This window comes from Sapajus apella, unplaced genomic scaffold (genome assembly GCF_009761245.1).
Source record: "Sapajus apella isolate SASKATOON/1434 unplaced genomic scaffold, GSC_monkey_1.0 scaffold7, whole genome shotgun sequence".
Classification (NCBI taxonomy): Eukaryota; Metazoa; Chordata; class Mammalia; order Primates; family Cebidae; genus Sapajus; species Sapajus apella.
In genome coordinates, this window is record NW_022436947.1 from 13,869,056 (window position 1) to 13,878,561 (window position 9,506).

Here is a 9,506-nt window from a genome sequence, read left to right on the forward strand (position 1 = left end):
ACACACACACACACACACACACACACACACACACACACACACACACAAAGTGAGATGCAAAGGAAAACTCAAGAATAATATATTTTACCAAAATAAGTTAAGAATGTTCTTTCATAGAGATTTATTAGAAAAACAATAACCTGTCTTTTTGTGTAACAGCTCTTCAAACACATATTAAAGCAGATTGCCCTGGCGTATTAATGGACCTTCAGTGAGAGCTGGCCAGTGTAGGAGCAGGGACATCAATCACAGTAGTTCATCCTGCCCAGTCATGCTGGGATGGATGATGGGAAAGCAATCAACAGATAACTGCGGTGTGGCTAAGTAGCTGTGGGTATTGAAATGTGGTAGGAGGACAACTGAGATAGTTAGCTATGTAAAGAATGAATTTTTAGTCAGGCTCTTTTCTCTCTTTGACTTTCAGTCATCCACTTAAATTTCTTCCAAGGGTTCTTTCTTGTTCCAAAGCCTTTCTAATAAACTTTTACTCCTGCTCTGAAAAAAAAAAAAAAAAAGAAGGAATTTTTAGTCAGAAGAAAAACACTGAAATAAACTCTCACCTTGGTCAAGACATAAAAGGCTGTCATATTCTGGATGGCCCTTGTGTGTTTCTGCCAGATCACACCCCTCTTCTTCCTGGCTGAATTTGTGTTCGAGCACCTTACTTCTTCATAGTTTTATCCTCTATGTTGCATTGAAATTACTATGTTGTTCTTTTTTTCCTGTTTTATGCTTTATGCAAATAGAATCCTAGCTAAGGATTTATCTTTGGCTTACTCCAGTGTCTCAGTATTAGATTTCCTGTTTTTTTCTTTTTAGATTTTTTTTTTCATGTTACTATTTATTTTTTTCTAGATTCAGGGGTACATGTGCAGGCTCATTACATGGATATGTAATGGATAAATGCCTATGATTCCATTTGTATAAAGCTTAAAAACATAAATAAGAGCAGTATATTAGTTAAAATACAACACTGAGGATAAAACTATGAAGAAGGAAGGTAATAAAACAAAATTCAGCCAATATATAGGGAAACATTGCATGATGGTAAGGTTTGGGCTTCTAGTGTAGCCATCACCTAAATAGTGAACATTGTACCTGATAGGTACTTTTTTTTTAGCCTTCTCCCCTTTCCCTCCCACTTTGGAGTCCCCAGTGTTTATTACTATTATTTGATTTTCAAGATTCATCCTTGTGGATGCATGCTATTCCACTTGTTTCATTTTCACCTCTACATATTCCAGTATATGAACACACTACTACTTAGCTATCTGTTGTACTATTGATTGAAATTTGTGTTGTTTCCCGTTTCTGCGGTGTTACTAAAAATGAAGTTACAAATACATGTGCATGATTGTCCCTAGGAAATTTATCCGGTATTGGAAATACTGGGTCACCCTAAGTATGCTTTTGAATAAGTGTGTTCCAAATTGGTTGTAATAACTGCAATAACGTATGCTTTCTTCAGCTGTGTGGGAGAGTTCCTGTTGCTTCAAATTCTTGCCAATACTTATTTATCTACTACATTTGTAATGTGACTGTAGACTTTAGAGTCATAATAAACCTGGCTTCAAATTCAGGTCATAGTATGTGACATTGGATTAATCATCTCCGCTTGCCAAGTTCTTGTAATGATTGTGTGATGCAATGTATTAAGAGATGCCTCTGTTAGTCTATTTGGGTTGCTATAACAAAATGCCATAGACTGGGTAGCTTATAAGAAACACAAATTTATTTGCACAGTTCTGGAGTCTGGGAAGTCCAAGATTAAGTCACCAGTAGATTTGGTGTCTGATGAAGGCCTGTGTTCTTGTTCACAGATGACACCTTCTTGTTGTGTCCACACATAGCAGAAGGGGTGAGGGGTCTCTCAGGCTTCTTTTATAAAGCACCAGTCCTATTCTTGAAAGCCCTCATGACTCAATCACTTCCTGAAAGCCTGACTTGTTTTTGTTTTTGTTTTTTTGAGATAGAGTCTTGCTCTGTCACCCAGGCTGGAGTGCAGTGGCACAATCTTGGCTCACTGCAATCTCCCACTCCTGGGTTCAAGCAATTCTCCTGCTTCAACCTCCTGAAGCAGGCGCCTGCCATCACAGCCAGCTAATTTTTGTATTTTTGGTAGAGACTGGATTTTGCCAAGTTGGCCAGGCTGGTCACCATCACCTTGGGGGTGAGAATCTCAACACATGAATGTGATGGATGCATATTCCATATGACATACACATACACTACACACATATGGGCAAGCTGGGGAACAGAACACTTCCATATGTGCCTGGGAATATTCTTTTTGCTGGGTTAAGAACAGGAATATTAAAGTATGTAGAGCTATTTATCCTTTTTTTTTTTTTTTTCTGAAAAAGAATTTAATCCAGGAAAATTTTGTTCTGGGTTTCCTTAAATGCAAACAGGGATATCTTTCAGTTCCTGACAGTTTTTTTTTTTTTTTTTTTTTTTTTTTTTTGGGCATCTGTGGTGAATTAAAGATGGCCTCAAGTTATTTAAAACTCCTGCCATTGAGAGATCCATTTCTTCTCCCTTTGAATCTGAGATTGTCTAGATTTCTTTGATCAGCATAGTATAACAGAAGTGACATGATGCCAGTAGTAAGCCTGAATTTTAAGAGGTCTGACAGCTTCCTCTGTTCTTGGCACCTGATCTTAAGTCAGCTGTCAGGTAAGAAGTCTAACTACTCTGATGAAGTAAATATGTGTAGAGACCCTGATATTACATAGGGAGGGAGAGAGGCTCAGCAGAACCCAGCCTTTTGCAATCTCTGCTGAGACATCAGGTGCATGAAAGAGGAATCATGGACCCTCTGGCCTAACCCAGCCACCAGCTGAATAGCAAGAGTGACCCCAGTTGATGACACATGAAGCAGAAGGCTCACCTAACTGAGCCCTTCTCAGATTCATGACTTATAAAATTATGAAACAAATTGGATGCTGTTTTAAGGTACAAATTTTGTGGTAGCTGTTACACAGTTACATAACTGGAAGGGTAGGTTTTCAGGGGATGGTGGCTGGGATGGCACAGTGCCCCATAATTCTGCTCCTGGTTAAAGTGTATTCCCATGTCTAACTCTAGAAATGGACTCTCTTTGTATATACAAGGACCAATAGCCATTCTAGCAGTAACTCATAGGTTTTATTCACATCTTGAAAATTTAAGAACTGCAGTATTTGGCAACACAGATGATCTGTCCAGCTCAGCCTTGGAAGTAGTGCCAATTGATACATAGTTAAAAAGCTTAGATGACTTCCGTGATGTCAGCCTCAAAATATTTAGTATTTCTTTTTCTCAAACACCCTATCTTACTTTAATTATGTTTTATTATTTGCTAGTTAAACCCTGCATGAGGATTTTCCTGTTTTTAGCTAAAATGTTCTTATAAAGTAGTACTTCCTTTAAGTGAGATAAAACTATGTCTTTTAAGCTTTGAGTTGCATTCTCTAGGTCTGGCATACTAGGATTTAGTGAAAATGTCTATATTATCATATTTACATTTCTATGAATTTACAGCATTCAAATCTCCAAAATTGTCATCTTTTGATCTGTTGTTTACATAGATTTTCATTGGCTTTCTAATAACATAGTTTTACTTCTCTAATTTTTCTTTAATTCCCAGTATGTATTTTTTAAGGATTGGCAATTAATGTATGAGATGGAGTAATTTTATGTTCCATGTTCTGCCTGATCCTAGCATTCTGTTGGGTTTATGATTCACAGCAGCCTGTTGGAATAATGTGGTGACCCTCTCCCTTCCCATTGATTATGGATATTGCCAAAATGATTTCTCATTGGCAGGGATCCTAAAGTCTATGTAGCACTTTCTTTTCCCCAGCTGATTGAATACTGTCTTTTAAAGCCTCAGTTTTTGCCTTGGAACCCAGTTCAAGTAGCTCAGAACCAAATTAGTTCAGAACCACAAACCTGTACCCATTAGACTTTGGGTGTCACCTCTGCCATGTGATACCTGCTGAACTTGCCACCCAATCCTCTGGAGAGATCTTCAGCATAGAATAGATGAGCATCCCTGGTGATTCTGCTGTTTAACCCATGCCCTTGCCCTAAAAAGACACTTTTAGAGAGCCTAGTTTCAACTTATTTTTACTTCCTATGGACTGTTTAGTTGAGTCCAGGGTGACTCCAGGCTAAACCATCTAAGTGAAGACAGATTTTTTTTTCCCCAGAAAACTAAAAGCCAAACAAATTCAACTCTTTATTATGGAGATGTTGAAACATACACTATCTTAGTCTTAGTCTGTTGCTTATAACAGAATACCTGAAAGTGAGTAATTGATATTAAAAAAGAATTTATTTCTTACAGTTATGGAGGCTGAGAAGTCCAAGATCAGGGGCCACATCCGATGAGGGTTTTTGTTAGTTGGGACTTTCTAGAGTCTGGAGCCTGCATAGGGGGAAGTTGAGTATGCTAACATGCTAGCTCAGGTCTCTCTTGCTTCTACTTATAAAGCCACCAGTTCTTCTCCCATGATAACCCATTGATCCATTAGCCCGTTAGTCCATCAACTCCATTACCTTTCAATAGCCCCACTTCTCAATACTACCAAATTGGGGATTGTTTCAACGTGAGTTTTGGAGGGGACAAATATTCAAACCACAGCATACACAAAATAAAGAGAATAGAAAAGTAAACACCCTGTACTTATCACTCAGCTTTAACAGTTATCAGAACATATCTAATCTTATTTTATCCATGTTCCTAGCCACCCCCACCCCTAACTTCTCCCCACAACCTCACTGAATTACCATTATGTTAAAAAAATGAGGACAAGCAGCTCTTTCTTCTGAAGAAAGATCCTGGGCACTGTATAAATCACCCCATGTAAGGAATGGGAGTTGGGTTCTCAAAGCTGGGAGAGCCAAGGGCATGACAGATGGTGTGGGTGTGGCAGGGTTCAACAAAGGCAGCACCTCCTCAGTCCATCCTAAGTGACTGGTCTACCATGTGGTTGAAGGTTCCACAGTTCATTAGTGCTGTGACCCTGTCTCTGAATCCAATTACCTTTGAGCATCACCACCACCACTTTGTGAATAAAATAGACCTTCTTACCAAAAATAAACAAATAAAAAAATAAATAAAAACAAAGTATGCACAAAAACAATAAAACATTAACAGAAAACTACAAAATGTTTGTGAAGGACATGAAAGAATCTTAAAGGGGGAAAATGTTGCTTTCATGATGCAAAAAATCAATTTCCATAGCTACGGAAATTTGTCCCAAAATATCTGTAAATATAATGCAATTCAAAATGCTAAAATGTCTCAGTGTGGTGGCACACAATTGTAGTCCTAGCTACTTGAAAGGCAGAGGTGGGAGGATCTCTTGAGTACAGGGTTTTGAGGCTGTAGTGAGCTATGATCGTACCACTGCATTTTAGCCTGGGTGACAGAGCGAGACCCTGTTTCTAAAAACAAACAGAAAACAGCTAAAATGATCTTTTTTTAAATGAAACTTTATATGGTGATAGTAGAGTTCACATAGAAGAGCAAAATGTCAATAATGGCCAAGGCAATTTTGAAGAAATACAAATTAGCAGTCTCTCCTTGACAAAGGTTTTTATTATTAACAAGCTAAAGTAATTAACACAATATGATATTACCAATATAAAACAGTTAAATGGGGATCGGGCCTGGACCTGCACTGCCTTAGAATGTAAAGTGTAACAAGGGGGTCAGGGTGGGCAGCATGGGCCTGTGAGGCCTGTGGGTGCCCACATCCCCCAGCTCCCCCCGCAGCTGACTCCACAGTGGTCCTCTCTTGTTGCCAGGTATTGATTCAGGTTACAGACTGAAGGCTACCTGTTCTCTAGTGCTCCCCACCTCCTGGGTCCCCCAACTCCCCCTGCAGCCAGCTCCGCAGTGGTCTGCTCCGGTTCCAAACTGAAGGCTATGTGTTCCAAATGCTTATTGTGACCCCAACAGGCTGGGGTTACTGCGGTGACCACCAGAACAGCCTTGGTGCTGTGGAGGAGCCCAGAGCTACTCCTCAGCCATACTTGGGGATGGTCTTTTATGAGCTACCCAGGATCGTGGCGGCACTGCTAAAATGTATGGTATCAAATTCTAATGGTTTTCCATGGGAATTAGTGGTATGGGCAGGTGTTATTGGATTTTTTGCTATTCCCCTTTTTTTGTGGAGAAGTATCAGATCAATTAGAAGTTGGCGTTATGCAAAAAGAGAGGAAAAGCTTGCTGCACTCCTGTCTGAACTAATTGAACAAAAATGTAAACTGCTTGAAAAATCTAGGCATGTTCAAAAAGAATGTGAACGCTATGAAGCAGAGTCATCTTCAGAGGATAACAGCTTTGAGAAGGAGACAGCAGAAGCACAACGTTTGAAGGCAGCCTGTGAAAAGCTTAACAGATCCATTTCTGAAATTGAGGACAAAATATTCTATCTAGAAAAAAAGTTAAAGGAAGAGAAATCCAAACATACTGGACTAGATAAGTTGGTAGTGGATATTTCAGAAACAACAGAGTCACTAGAAGGCCACTCAAAATTCCTCAAATCACAAATAGCTGAAGCCAAGATGACCTTCAGCATATTTCGAAGGAATGAAGAACAACTGAACATAGCAAAAAAAGATGCTTTGAATGAAAATTATCAACTTCAGAGAATCCATAAGCAGCTTTTGCAAGAAGCTGAAGTATGGGAAGAACAAGTGAGTGAACGTAAGAAACAGAAAACATCATTTGAGGACTCCAAAGTGCACACAGAACAAGTTCTAATTGATAAAGACAATCATATCAAGACTCTGAGTGAACACTTGCTGAAGATCAAAGATTGGGCTTCTATGCTTGGAGAAGACAGAATGGGTGATCATAACTTGAAACTGGAAATGAACAATGAAGTGGAAAATAGTGCCTACTTAGATGATACTCCAAAAGGAGCTTTGAAGAAACTGATTCATGGTGCTAAGTTACATACTTTTTTGAAAGCTTTAGAAGAAGTAGTAAACGAAATTGATATTCAGCTGTCCAAAATTAATAAAACAAATAAAGATCTTAGAGACCATATTAAACATCTTCAGTCTGAACAAACATCTTTACAGTCAGAAAACACACGTGTTGAAAGTGAGAATCAGAGGCTTCAGCAGCAACTTAAAGTAATGGCTGAATTATATCGAGAAACTTCAATGAGACTTTTCAAAAAGTTAGAGAATGAAGAGAAGCTTTCTAAAGTAGACAGAAAGATCAACTATACCACTGACCAGCTGGAGAACTATAGAAAGCAAGCCCAAGAACTTGAAGAAAAGTTGGAAAGAATGACTCTTTCTTATCAAGGGCGGATGACTTCCTGTAAGAGAAAAGAACACGAAAATTGGTTGGCAGCTCAGACTGCTGAAGAAATCCTCGACAATTTCAGGAAAGAAAATGCTCACAGGAGACAAAAGTTAACTGAAATGGAGTTTAAATTCAACTTTTTACACAAAGATCCTTCTGCACTTGATGTTCCAAATACAGGATTTGGCAGAGAGCATTATCCATATGTTACCGATATGAGAAGAGGACCTCTTTGCCCCCCACCTCCTCCAGGAATCGGGTTGGGAGTTTCTCCATATGATTTTCCACCAAGAGATTTCCCAGGTCCACCATATTATCCATTTGCAATGAGGAATGCCTATCCACCCAGGGCTTTTCCTCCTTACCTTCCACCAAGACCTGGATCTTTCCTCCCTACCCCCATATGCTGAAGGGAGAAGTGAGATCCCTGCAGGGTTGATTCCATCTTCTAATGACCCTGCAACTGAACAAAAATAATTCAGATTGATCTCCAGTTCCCTCAGAATTGATTCTGCCTTAAAATGAGCCTGCTACTGAACACCCAGCATGACAGCAAAAAACCTGACAGTATTTGATTCTCTTCCAAAGTAATTTACACTGATCTTGAGTCCCCATCAAGGTTGACTCCACCTTCAAGTGAGCCTGCCACTGAACATCGAAACCACCAGAAGAAAGCTGACAATTTGTGTTATCTTCCAATGTAATTTTCACTGATCTTGAGTCCCCTTCAGGGTTGACTCTGCCTTGAAGTGACCCTGCCACTGAACATCTGGCACCACAGCAAGAAAGCTGACAGTATTTGTATTCTCCTCCAAAGAGGTTGGGACTAATGCTGAGTCCCCATCAGGGTTGACTCCACCTTCAAGTAAGCCTGCCACTGAACATCCGGCACCAGAGCAAAAAAGCTGACAGTATTTGTGTTCTCCTCCAACATAATTTTGACTGATCTCCAGTCCCTGTCAAGGTTGACTCCACCTTCAACTTAGCATGCTACTAAACATCTGGGACCACAGCAAGAAAGCTGACAATATTTGTGTTCTCCTCTAAAGTAGTTGTGATTGATCTCCAGTCCCCATCAGGGTTGACTCAGGCTTCAAGTGAGCCTGCCACTGAATATTGGCACCACAGCAAGGAAGCTAACAGTATTTGTGTTCTCCACTGAAGTAGTGGTGACTGATCTTGAGTCCCATCAGGGTTCACCTTGGCTTCTACTGAGCCTACCACTGAACATCCACACCACAACAAGAAAGCTGACAATATTTGTGTTCTTTTCCAACATATTTTGACTGTTCTCAAGTCCACATCAGGGTTGACTCCAACTTCAACTTAGCCTGCCACTGAATATCCAGCACCACAACAAAAAAGCTGACAGTATTTGTGTTCTCCTCCATCATAATTTTGATTGATCTTGAGTCCCCATCAGGGTTGAGTCTGCCTTTATCTTAGCCTGCTACTGAATATTGGCACCACAGCAAGAAAGCTGACATTATTTTTGTTCTCATCGAAAGTAATTGGGACTGATCTCGAGTCCCCATCAGTGTTGACTCAGCCTTCAAGTGAGCCTGCCAGTGAACATCCGGCACCACAGCAAGAAATCTGACAATATTTGTGTTCTCCTCCACAGTAGTTGGGACTAATGTCAAGTCCCCATCAGGCTGCCTCCGTCTTCAAGTGAGCCTGACACTGAACAGTTGGCACCACAGCAATAAAGTTGACAGTATTTGTGTTCCCCTCCGAAATAGTTGTGACTGATCTTGAGTCCCCATGAGGGTTGACTCTGCCTTCATCTTAGCCTGCCACTGAACATTGGCACCACAAGAAAGCTGACATTATTTTTGTTCTCCTCCAAAGTACTTGTGACTGATCTCGAGTCCCCAAAAGGGTTGACTCAGCCTTCAAGTGAGCCTGCCAGTGAACATCCGGCACCACAGCAGGAAATCTGACAATATTTGTGTTCTCCTCCAAAGTAGTTGGGACTAATATCAAGTCCCCATCAGGCTGCCTCCGTCTTCAAGTGAGCCTGCCACTGAACATTTGGCGCCACAGCAATAAAGCTGACAGTATTTTTGTTCTCCTCTGAAATAGTTGTGACTGATCTTGAGTCCCCTTCTGGGTTGACTCAACATTCAAGTGAGCCTGCCACTGAACATCTGGCTACACAGCAAGAAAGCTGACAGTATTTGTGTTGTCCTCC